This window comes from Aquarana catesbeiana, linkage group LG04 (assembly GCF_042186555.1).
Source record: "Aquarana catesbeiana isolate 2022-GZ linkage group LG04, ASM4218655v1, whole genome shotgun sequence".
Taxonomy (NCBI): domain Eukaryota; kingdom Metazoa; phylum Chordata; class Amphibia; order Anura; family Ranidae; genus Aquarana; species Aquarana catesbeiana.
Window position 1 is genome coordinate 128,138,200 of NC_133327.1, and position 12,631 is coordinate 128,150,830.

Genomic DNA, 12,631 nt, shown 5'->3' on the forward strand with positions numbered 1-12,631 from the left:
TACATCTCAGATAGCCAGATTGCACTAAGAGTTGACCTGAGTATTTTATTTGCAGCGGACTATGATGGGTTCCAGATAGTTGAGATGCTCTTCAGGTTGTTGCAGCATCTTTGCTGCTAATGTTATCTTTCTTTTTTTTATAGCCCACCTAACCTTATTTTTTACATTCAACTGCTGCAGATATTTACTCTCCAGGAAAATGGTGTCCCGGTCTTGAGGCACCGGGGGAAGGGACGGAGAAAACTCCGACAGGTTCCACCTATTGACATTCCTGACCTAAGTCGGATCCCTGAGCCACAGAGCCCTCCTCCCGATGCAGCAACACCCTGTGGTTACAACGGACTGATATCTACTTATGGTATGTTTACTTCATGTTCGCTCGACTATATCTGATGTTAAGTTGGTTCTAACACTATATTTGTCTTTATTGGTTCTCATAGCCCCTACCTAGTGCATCTCCTAATTCAATGACTCCCGTCTTTGTTTAATTTTTGGTCATTGAATTCTCTGACCAAAAATAATCCTCACTGCCCTGTCCACCCCCATTTAGGGCGGTCACCCGATTGGACTTCTTAGTGCTAATCGGAGGTCCAGAGAGTAACTGTCTTACTAGATTGTTTTTTCCCTTACCCCCCCTTCTCTCCCCTTCCCCCCTCCTTTTCTTGCCTGCTCTCCCCTCCTCTACCCCCTCTGCTTGCTCCCCCCCTTCTTCCCCTCCTCCTTAGTTCCCCTTTTCTTTCTGTCGGTGGTGTTGCCCCCTGGTTGGGTGGGGACTGAAACTGGAGAAGATTACCTACCTCACATTACTGTCCTTGCTTACCGGATTGATAACTGGCGCTATGAGTCTCCTAAAGGTCACCTCCCTTAATGTACGTGGTCTCAATGTACCAGAAAAACGCTCCCAGTTACTAACTGGTCTGCGTAAAGGCAAAACCCAAATTGCTTTTTTACAGGAAACACACTTCCATCGTGATCGTATTCCTAAATTGACTAATGGAACGTTCCCGACGGCATACCACAGCATATCGCCCATCTCCAAATCTAGGGGGGTCAGCATCCTTGTAGCAAAATCAGTACCATTGGTCTTCGAGGCGCAGCTGGTGGATCCCCAGGGTCGTTTTCTCCTCCTAAGGGGAAGGGTGTCTGATGTGCAGGTCACCTTTGCCAATGTTTACTTCCCCAATGTAGACCACCCACAATTCCTGCGGAAGCTGCTACCTCAGTTACTGGAGTTTTCGGAGGGGGTGCTTGTCTTTGGGGGGGATCTTAACTTTACAATGGATCCCTTGCTAGATGCCTCACGCGGCTCATCCCATCTTTCTTATGCATGCCTCAAGCGATTGAAAGCAGACCTCCATGCTCTACGCTTAATAGATCCCTGGCGTCTGTCGCGCCCTCAAGATAGGGACTATACATATTTCTCTTCAGTCCACCACTCTTACTCGAGACTGGACTATTTGCTGATTACACATAAAGATCTAGCTAGGGTGGTGAATACCTCCATAGATGTCATTTCTTTCTCGGACCATGCACCGATTCATATGACACTTCAGCTGGGGCCAATGACCCGGACTCCACCTTCCTGGAGGCTTAATGAAGCCTTGTTGCAATCAGAGGAGATTTGTTCAGAAATACAGGCCAAGTTGCGGGAATACTTCGCTGTCAACGAAGCCTCAGTTCCCAACCCGTTAACGGTCTGGGAGGCTCACAAGACAGTTATTAGGGGCACTTTAATTAGTATAGGTGCCCGCCTTAAGCGAGACAGAACACGCCGCATTGATGAACTCTTCGCCCAGATCCGTACTCTGGAGGGTGCCCATAAGGCCAGTCTTGCCCGTTCCACCCACCATGACCTCCTTAAAGCCCGCAAGGAGCTTTGTGCACTCTTGTTCCATAAAACAAAACAAAAATTGGCGTGGGCACGCCGAACGATGTACGAGTACTCCAATAAACCTGGCTCGCTCCTAGCCAGAACACTACGTGGCCCACGTACCAAAACCTATATTTCACACATCCTGTCATCTTCTGGTCGGAAGATGACTACATCCTCTGATATCGCAGCGGAGTTTCGGTCCTTCTATGAAGGCCTTTACAACCTTGACAGGCAACCATCGGAGGACCCCAATTCTGCTGGGGGATTTACCCCCCGATCTTACATCACCATGTCGGGTATGCCCTCACTCCCGACTGCGGTCCAGGAAGAATTAGAGGAACCCATCACCTTAGAAGAATTGGGTGTGGCACTAGCGAACTCAAAGCCTAAGAAAGCCCCAGGCCCAGACGGGTTTACACCGCCATACTATAAGACATTCTTTGAGACGCTTTCTAAACCCCTGATATCTGCACTCAATTTCGATCACTGAAGGCAACTCTTTTCCCATTGACACCTTAAGAGCCTATATTTCCCTTATCCCTAAAGAGGGGAAGGATCCCTTGCGGTGGGGAAGCTACCGGCCGATAGCTCTCCTGAACACTGATCTGAAATTGTTTGCCAAGATACTGGCCAATAGGCTAATTTTGCATATGCCAAGCTTGATCAATAAGGACCAGGCAGGTTTTGTGCCACTGCGAGGACCCCGCGATAACACCATCAGGGTAATCAATTTGATTCATGCAGCCAGGACATCACGGCGACCCCTTCTCCTGCTGTCTACAGACGCGGAGAAGGCTTTCGACCGTGTAGATTGGTCCTTCATACAGGCCACCCTGGAGCATATCGGTCTCCGCTCATCAATGCTCGGCTGGATACTATCCCTCTACTCTCATCCTACAGCAGCAGTTAAGGTAAACGAAACAAGGTCGAGCTACTTTACCATACGCAATGGCACCCGACAGGGTTGTCCTCTGTCTCCGCTAATCTTTATACTCACGTTGGAGCCCTTCCTTTGCAGGATAAGGGCGAACTCGGGCATCATCGGTTACCACAAATCCTCTGGGTCACATAAGGTAGCCGCTTTCGCCGACGACCTCATCTTTTTCCTGACGGACCCACTGGCCTCACTTCCCACTTTACTTCACTCCCTCTGAATCTATGGAGATCTCTCCCAGTTCCAAATTAATTTAACAAAATCCTCCTTACTTAATATCACGGTGGGCACAGACATAGTACGCCGTCTGCGCGCAGAGTACCAGTTACATTGGGCAACCGATACTATCCCATATCTGGGAGTTGACATTACCCCCGACCCTACCAATCTATATCAGGCGAATTTCACTCCTTTACTCCTTCGTCTCAAGACGGACTTGCTCCACTGGCATTCCCTGACCCTGACGTGGTTTGGTCGATGTAATGCCATCAAGATGACAGCCATGCCAAGGGTGCTCTATCTGCTACAGGCCCTCCCCATTCGTCTCCCTCCTCCCTTCTTCAAACGGATCCATTCAATGTTCCGCGACTTTATCTGGTCACACCGAAAGCCGCGTATTAAACTGCAACTTCTCCACATGGCAAAACACAAAGGTGGGGTTGGTCTCCCTGATGTGAAAGCATACTATAGGGCAACTCACCTCACCAGGGTAGTGGATTGGCATTGTCATGCGGAGGCAAAGCAATGGGTGATGATGGAGTTCGAGGACTCCGAAGGCACGGCCAAGAGCTGGCCTTGGACCACCACTCCCATACCGAAGGCCATCGCTGCCCACCCCACTCTAGGAAGCACGATTCAGGTGGCAAGAGATGCCTTCAGGCATTCCTCGATATCCCCTATACCCTCACCTATGGTGCCAATTCCGGGCAACCCTGATTTTCCACCCGGTTGCGGGGGTCCTGTATTCCGTCACTTGACAAGGGAGGGCAGTTGGCCGCACCTCCACGATTTTCTAGGCCCAACTGGCCAGCTTACGGCGGACGCCGGGTTGGCAGGTTCTGACCCTCCATTAGACTTTTTGAGCGGCCTCCAACTTCGCAATTTCCTACGCCGTTGTGCACAGACTCCGGGTATATCGCGCCAGCTTACAGAGCTGGAACAAATCTGTCATCGTAAAGAACCGACCCGCCATTGTTTATCATTGATTTACTCCTCACTGATATCACCAGCAGAAGGATTCGTACCCCCCTTTCTCTCTAAGTGGGAAGAAGAACTAGGCGTACAATTCACTGAATCACAAAGAGAAAAGATCCTATATCTTGCCCATAAATCATCCCTGGCCACCAGGGTTCAAGAGACGTGCTATAAGGTTGTGACTAGATGGTACAGAGTACCTTCTACTCTGCACCGTTTTTTCCCACAGGTTTCTAGCTCATGTTGGCGATGTGGGGAGGGAGAGGGAACGATGCTTCACGTTTTCTGGGATTGTCCCAAAATCAAACCTTACTGGTTGGAGGTGGCACGCACAGTTGAACACCTGACTGGTGTTGCTTTGGAGGGAGACCCTGGGGCCTGCTTGCTGAATCTCTCTAAACGTCCGGTCAAGAAATATAAAGCCTCTCTAACCATTCAATTATTGAATGCAGCCAAGGCATGTATACCCTTATGTTGGAGATCGGAGTCCCCACCTACAAAAACGCAGTGGTATGCTAAAGTGAACGAACTTCGAAATATGGAGGATCTAACTGCCACGCTGTACGACAGGGAGGAGGCCTTTCGGGAGACTTGGAGACCTTGGCAACACTTTATTTACTCTGAATCGTACCTCCAGGAGATGGCTCAGGCTGAATGATTCCGGGGCCTGGGCTGCCTGCCTGGCCGGGGGGCGCCACCGCCGCTGTAATCTCTTCCTTTTCCTTCTTTCCCCCTCTTTTCCCCTTCTCTACCCTTCCCTTCTGTCTCCCCCTCAATCCCCTCCAGTTGTGGGGAAAGTTTAGTCAGATAATGAGAATATCTTGATACACATTGCCTATCTGTGCTCCCACGACTGGACCCAGCTGGTCGCATGGTAGGTATCCCTCCCGGCCAGCTGGGAAATTTTTAATCCTACTATCACTAGTCAGTCTTGGTTGCTAGGTAGATTCGAACGGGTTATTAAGTTGATACTTGAGAAATTTTCGTTTCTTTTGGTTTATCTCAGGCTGGGTTTTCAGACTACCACCATAAGGTTATAACCCTCCATACGCTACACTGAACATATAATTAAGGGGTCTGTTTGATTGCCACTTCCGATTCGGTCTATAACCCTTTATGTGACATGCCTATGACTTAATCATCTCTGTATATGCTGTCATTTGTTACATCTGTATCTGCTAATTAACATGTGATGTCTTTGAAAGAAATAAAAGAATTACAAAAAAAAGACCTCAGATCTCATATTTATACTAAAATGCAATAAAAAAAAAATGAAATAAAATTTTGTCATTTAAAAAAAAAAAGAAAATGTCCCTGTAAGAGCTATGGGCGGAAGTGACGTTTGACGTCGCTTCTGCCCTGCAATGGTATGGAGACGGGTGGGGGCCATCTTCCCCTCACTCGTCTCCATACCACTGACGTGAGAGGATCTGATCTTCTCCGCCGCTGCCGACAACCCCGGTAAGCGGCGGAGGGCGAATCCACCACAGAGATCACTATTATCAGAAAGAGGACCGCCGGCCGAAGAAGAGGATACCAGGGTTTTGGCAGCCTAACTGCTGCCATAACAACAATATTCCTCTTCAAAGTTAGGACGTGCGGCGGTCCGTAAGTGGTTATAGGGAAGATCATAGTCATCCAGAAAAAAAATCTTCCACTGTCAATACGAATACCAGATTATAAATAACACTAATCAATTGCAAGATTAGGATACCCAGTCTTTAAAGATAATTATAACAAGAATTAATTGCTAAAAAAGCTTAGGGTATCAACCATGTGATGTAGTAATATACATACAGTATACACTTATGGACAAAAATTAAATAGTTTATTACAACATGTTTTGAAATATTAGGTCCTCAATTTTATCAATGGTTGTAACCATTTATAATGACTAAAAATGTCTCCAACCACAACCACTACAATATTAAATGCTTTCCGCATTAGATCAAATGTTCAACCTTCATAAATATCATGGTTATACCTAAAATCGCAGTGTTCTGGTAAGTAGCGCCAGCCTACAATTTGACTATGTTTGTATAGACCACCTCTTATCCAGTTAACAGTTGTCTGTAATATTAATAAGCATCTATCATCATTAATTTGCATTCAGTATTACAAACCTCCTTAACATGCACCTAAACCCAAAAACAAAAATGTCATATATTGCAGTTTTCTAATCCTTAAAGGATAAGTTCACCTTTGGGAACATGTTCCATGTTCTTTCCGATTTTAGGGTGGAACATGGAACATGTTTCCAGTGCTGCAGCCGCCACCCGCTGCTCCCCTCCCTGAGGCAGCAGTACAGGCAGAAGTTCCCTTTACTAGCTGTCACTGAAAGCGGGGTGGCCGTGAGGGGCTCTGCCCACATTGCTGTGTCATTCAGACACACAGCTCTGTGTGTCTGAATGAACTGCAAGTCCCAACATCCTTAGCAGCTGTCGGCTTGTAGTTATCCATGAACTACCACGGCTGTGGTAGTTGAGTTTCCTCTTTAGCCCTGGTTCACACTGGCTGTGGGAATAAAATCATGTGAGTTCAGCTGAACTCGCACAATTTCATTCCCGCATGTCAGTCCTGACTTGGGGGGGGGGGGGGCGATTTCAGAGACATCTGTGCGGGTTTCTGCACAGATGTCAATGGAAATCGCACCCCAAAAACAGCAAAAGTAGTACAGAAACTACTTTTGAGAATCGGACGATGACATTGCCAGCAATTGCCGCCGATTTGGCATGTGATTTGACATGTCAAATTGCATGCCAAAACGCATTAATGTGAACCAAGGCTCAGGGAGTATTAGTATGGGATGTACAGGCACACAGATACACTGACAGTCTGCAGGAGATCTGCATGATCTGCTGATCGCTGGTGCAATGCTTTCCAGGGTCCTACTACAAAAAAATAATAAATGCACCTTTTTAACCTGCAAAAAATGTGTTTTTTTTTTTGGTGCAAGTTACCACAACACCATTATCCCGTAGTTTTTAAGATCAAAGATTTTATTAGATTTTATTGTGCATTAAAAAAATAAAACAAATAAAATTAGACATGCTATCTGCCAATAGAACTTAACCAAAAAGTGCATTCTATGCATCCAAAAATGTAAAAAATATACCAAATCAAATCATTATTCAACCAAAAAATAAAATAAAAGCCTCATCCATGTGTCCTGCTTCTTAATATAGGTGGTCAACAATGCCAGGAGTTGGTGAAAGCAGGGGTCCGTCATCTGGAGATAATTCTGAAAACATCCGTATTATTCTCCTGGAGCTCCCGCAGCAAAGGCATATGATATAATTGGTCACAATTAATAAAGCAACCAATTTTTGGTCTAAGAAATCCTCCTCCTCCTGTTCCTGGACTGGACTTGGGTGAAAGCAATAACTCCAAGGCCAATAATAAGTAACATGTTATCTCCTCGGATTCCGCAACATGGCTAGTTAACGAACGGCCGTTCAGAAATTAACTGAAAAGCGCAAAATGAAAAGCGTGAAATGAAAAGCGCGAATCAACACTCACCAAACTTCTACTAACACGAAATTAGCAGAAGGAGCCCAAAGGGTGGCGCTAAAGAGCTGAAAAACCACATAGTACTTCACTACGTTCGTGTTTGTTGACCGACAATTGTGTGCCGTTTGTATGCAAGACAAGTTTGGGGCAAACGCCCTTCGGACAAAAGTCCGAGGTTTTGTATGCAGAAAATCCGATCGTGTGTACGAGGCTTTAGATAACAAGTGTGTAAACAAAGAAAACTAATGAAGGCACCCAATTTAAAGTTAACTTGATTTTTATTAAATAAATTCCACTGATTATGTATGGATTCCAATATTGACTTTTTCGAGTATCCTGGAGTATAGATTTAAGGTGTTTCTAAGGCAGAAGGTTTCTATCTTAATGCATCCTTTGCATTCAGATAAAAAGCCTTGTATGTGCAGCAGCCCCCCTCAGCCTCCCCTAATACTTACCTGAGCCCCATCTTGATCCAGCGATGTTGCACGAGAGACTGAGCTGTCTGGGACTCTCCCTTCTGATTGGCTGAGACGCATAGCGGGCGCCAATGGGTGCTGCTGCGGTCAGTCAAAGTCAGTGAACCAATGAGGAGAGAGAAGGGGTGGGGCCGAGCTGTGGCTCCGTGTGTGAATGGACACACAGATCAACGGCTCGGCTCAGGTGCCCCTATAGCAAGCTGCTTGCTATGGGGGCACTCAGGAGGAGGGAGGGGCCAGGAGCACTGGCGAGGGACCTGAGAAGAGGAAGATTGGGGCTGCTCTGTGCAAAACCACTGCACAGAGCAGGTAAGTATAATATGTTTGTTATTTTTGTAACAAAAAAAAACAAGACTTTAGATTGGTATGCTGCAATATAGTACATTTTTGTTTTGGGGTTTGGATATACTTTAATAGATAACTAAAAACAGGAACACAAATGCAATATATTTCACCATACAGTTCTTAGATGTGGTGGCTGCATTAGTTTTCTTTTTTTGTCAAGCTACATTTTCAGCAACTATAGAAAATACCTGTTGAGCCTGTCAGAAATGCAGAGCACTTGTCATTTCCTGTGAGCTGCACTGAAGAATATCTTCCTTAATAGCTACACTATGTTACCAAAAGTATTGGGACACCTGGCTTTACATGTACATGAACTTTAACCGCTTCTCACCCTCCCAACGTCATATGATGTCATCGACTTAAGCGGTGATATCTGAATGATGCCTGCAGTTAGTTAGTTTCAGCCAGCGATTCCCTTCACCATAAGAACAATCATAGCGGCCGCTTGATTGTTCTTACAGGCAGTGTGAGGGGACGTCCCCTCCCGCCCGCCCACCGGTGCTTCTCCCGGCTCATCCCTGCCATTGGCGAACCTGAGAAGGAACTGACCAGCGCCGGATGATGACCATAGAGATTTCCGGTGGGCCAGATGGTCCGCAAAATCTCTGTGAACGTTCGGTGGCCGGGGACGGCACGCCTGGCCTCTGCATTTGAAAAAATGCCGCCACCACGGCTGGGAAGCCAGGATCGTTTTTTTATTTTTTTATTTCAGGCTTTGTTTCAGCCTAGAGGTGAGATCTGGGGACCTACTGACCCCAGATCTCACTGTAAAGAGGACGTGTCACGCACTATTCCTATTACAAGAGATGTATACATTCAGGGGTGGCCTGTTCATTAAGGGCGCATGGGTGCCACCCCCCTATATGAATTATGGATAGATTCATTGCATGAATCTATCCATGGCTGCCACTGCCACCCCCTATTCAGGCGTCTGGCCCTTTTTTGGAAGCCGGGCGCCTGAATTACAGCGGCGGGGGTGTTTTTTTGAAGCACCTGATTAGAGTCATAGGCTCTAATAGGCTTCAAAATAGGTGGACTCCGAGTACAGAGCATTGCGCTCGGAGTCCACCCAGATGTGTTAGAAAACTGCGGGTCTAATACCCATCACTTGATTGGCTGAAGGCACAGGTGTCCCTATTGGATGTCTAGCAGAATGGAAGAAGAGAGAAGGGGGAAGCATGGAGGACACAGGAGCCGTCCCACAGCTCGCCGCCATCACCCGCTGCCTGACCCGCCACCAAGATTGAGTAAGTGCCGGCAGACAGCAGTGGCTGCATTTGATGGGTACAATAGCTGCAATCGATGGCACAGCGGCTGCATTTGATGAACACAGTGAGGCTGCAATTTATGGGGTTTTTTTTCAGTGTTTTCCAGTTTGTTTTCGCCCCCTCCAAAAATTTTGAGCACCAGCCGCCACTGTTTACATTCCTTGTAATAGGAATAGAAGTGATAAAAAAAAATGTAAAAAGAAAGCATCAAACTAGAAAAATAAAAGTAAAATTATGTATGTAATAGTACAATTCTATGTGCTCGCAGAAGCGAATGCATATGTAAGTCACGCCCACATATGTAAATAGCGTTCAAACCACACATGTGAAGTATCGCCATGAACGTGAGAGCGAGAGAAATAATTTTAGCCCCAGACCTCCTATGTAACTCAAAACATGTAACCTGGAAAAAATTTTAAAGCATCGCCTATGGGGATTTTTAAGGACCCAAGTTTGGCACCATTCCACGAGCGTGTGCAATTTTGAAGTGTGACATGCTAAGTATCTATTTACTCGGCGTAACATCATCTTTCACATTATGCCAAAAAATTGGGCTAACTTTTGTTGTTTTTTTTTAATACATGAAACTGTTTTTTTTTCAAAATACCATGTGAGATGGTGAGTGAGGCAAGTAGGGATGAGCCAAACACCCCCTGGTTCGGTTCGCAGCAGAACATGTGAACAGGCAAAAGATTGGTGCGAACACCGTTAAAGTCTATGGGACACGAACGTGAAAAATCAAAAGTGCTCATTTTAAAGGCTTATATGCAAGTTATTGCCATAAAAAGTGTTTGGGGACCTGGGTTCTGCCCCAGGAGACATGTATCAATGCAAAAAAAAGTTTTAAAAACGGCTGTTTTTTCAGGAGCAGTGATTTTAATAATGCGTAAAGTGAAACAATAAAAATGAAATATTCCTTTAAATAATGTGCCTGGGGGGGTCTCCTTAGTCTGCCTGTAAAGTAGTACATCTTTCCAATGTTTATAACAGTACCAGAGCAAAATGACATTTCTAAAGGAAAAAATGTCATTTAAAACTGCTCGCGGCTATAATGTATTGTCGGATCCTGACAATATAGATAAAAATCATTGATAAAAACAGCGTGGGTTCCCCCTCCCCCCACACCAGTCCATTACCAGGCCCTTTGGGTCTGGTATGAATATTAATGGGAATCGCTCGCCAAAATGAAAAAAAAAATGGTGTGGGGGTCCCCTCCAAAATTTATACCAGGCCCTTCAGGTCTGGCATGGTTATTAAGGGGACGAGAGAGCGCCCCCCCTCCTGAACCATACCAGGCCACATGCCCTCAACATGGGAAGGGTGCTTTGGGGACAAGGGCCTCTTCACCCCAACCCTTGCCCGGTGGTTGTGGGGGTCTGCGGGTGGGGGGCTTATTGGAATCTGGAAGCCCCCTTTAGCAAGGGGACCCCCAGATCCCGTCCCCCCCCCATGTGAATGGGTATAGGGTACATTGTACCCCTTACTCATTCACCAAAAAAAGTGTCAAAAAAGTAAAGAATGACAGGAGGAGGAGTTTTGGACAATTCCTTTATTAAAAATAAAAAAAAAAGTGTCCATTCATCTTCAATCACAGCGTCCGATGTTCCAGAGAAAAAAACAAAAAACAGAAAAACTCAGCCTCCATGGGAGGCGTTCCCACAACTGCCGTCTTTTTGCTTTTACAGCTGTTATATAGGCGGTATATAGAGGAGGTCCAGCCCCCCCATGAAAAAATTGAAAGTCAGCAGCTACAAATACTGCAGCTGCTGACTTTTAGTATATGGACACTTACCTGTCCAGGGAGCCCTCAATGTCAGCACCCCAGCTGATTTTCGGATCGGCTGTCGGGTGCAGCCGCCGCCATTCCATGTTAAGGGAACCCGGCAGTGAAGCCTTTCAGCTTTAGATTGTTCCCTACTGCACATGTGCGAGGCACGCTGCGCTTTTTAATTGGTCTGGTGGCGGAGGAAGGAGGAGGGGGCCAAACTTCTGAGAGACCGGGTTACGGCACAGTCTCCCGGAAGTGGGGAATGGTACTTGTCAAAAAACAGGTACCCATTCCCCCCTCCCCCCTGAAACCTGCCAAATGTGGCACTGGAGGGGGGGGGGGGAGGGATAAACGGAAGTTCTACTTTTGAGTTTTCATTTACTAAAACTGGAGAGTGCAAAATCTGTTTGCTTTTAAAATAATCACCACAGATGTGGTATTTAAATATGATGGAATAAAAACTTTGCTAACTTTTAACTGTGTAGTTTACATTTTAAGGCACATTCTAAAGTTTCATTATTATATGATCAGTCATAATAAATTATGAAGGGATGGTGCCCCCCCAATGGCAAAGTATTAATTATTACACTCTCCCTGGTATTTCTCTGCATTTCTAGCAGGATCAACAGATGTTTTAGTACTTGCTGGAAAAGTTCTTAGCCTGCAAAAAGAAAACTAATGCAGCCACCACAACTAAGGACTGGTAAGCTACATTATGTTTTTTTCTTGCACAACATCAGAATATATACAGAAAGAATTTCATAATCCACACTTGTCCCTATCACACGTACAGGCTACTAGCACAGCCACAATCTCATATGGTTATAAAGTGAGGAAAATAAAGCTTTTGTGAATATGTAAAAATCCTGCACAAATGGGCTTTTGGGTACATTTGGACCTAAACTGCTAGGAAAGTTTGTTTGGTGTTGGGACTGAAAGCATGAGGAGCAATTATGCTTGGTCCCTGATAAATTAAACTAGAAGTTCAGCCAAATAATATCTAAGCTTAAACCTGCACCCACCCCCATTCTGAGCCCTATACTAACTATCCTGTAATGAAAAGATGTGTATGGTCCCATCATGTGATCAGCTCCCAGTGCCAGCTTCAGTGTAAAGTAAGTACAGCCAGCAATGGATGCCCCATAGGAAGTCTGTGGGTGATGTCAACGCATAGGCATTGCAGCAATTGTTGGCAATCTCTTCTCTTCATGGAAACCGGCCACTGGAGAGGTCATGTGAATGGACCAAAGCGCCTTTAAAAAA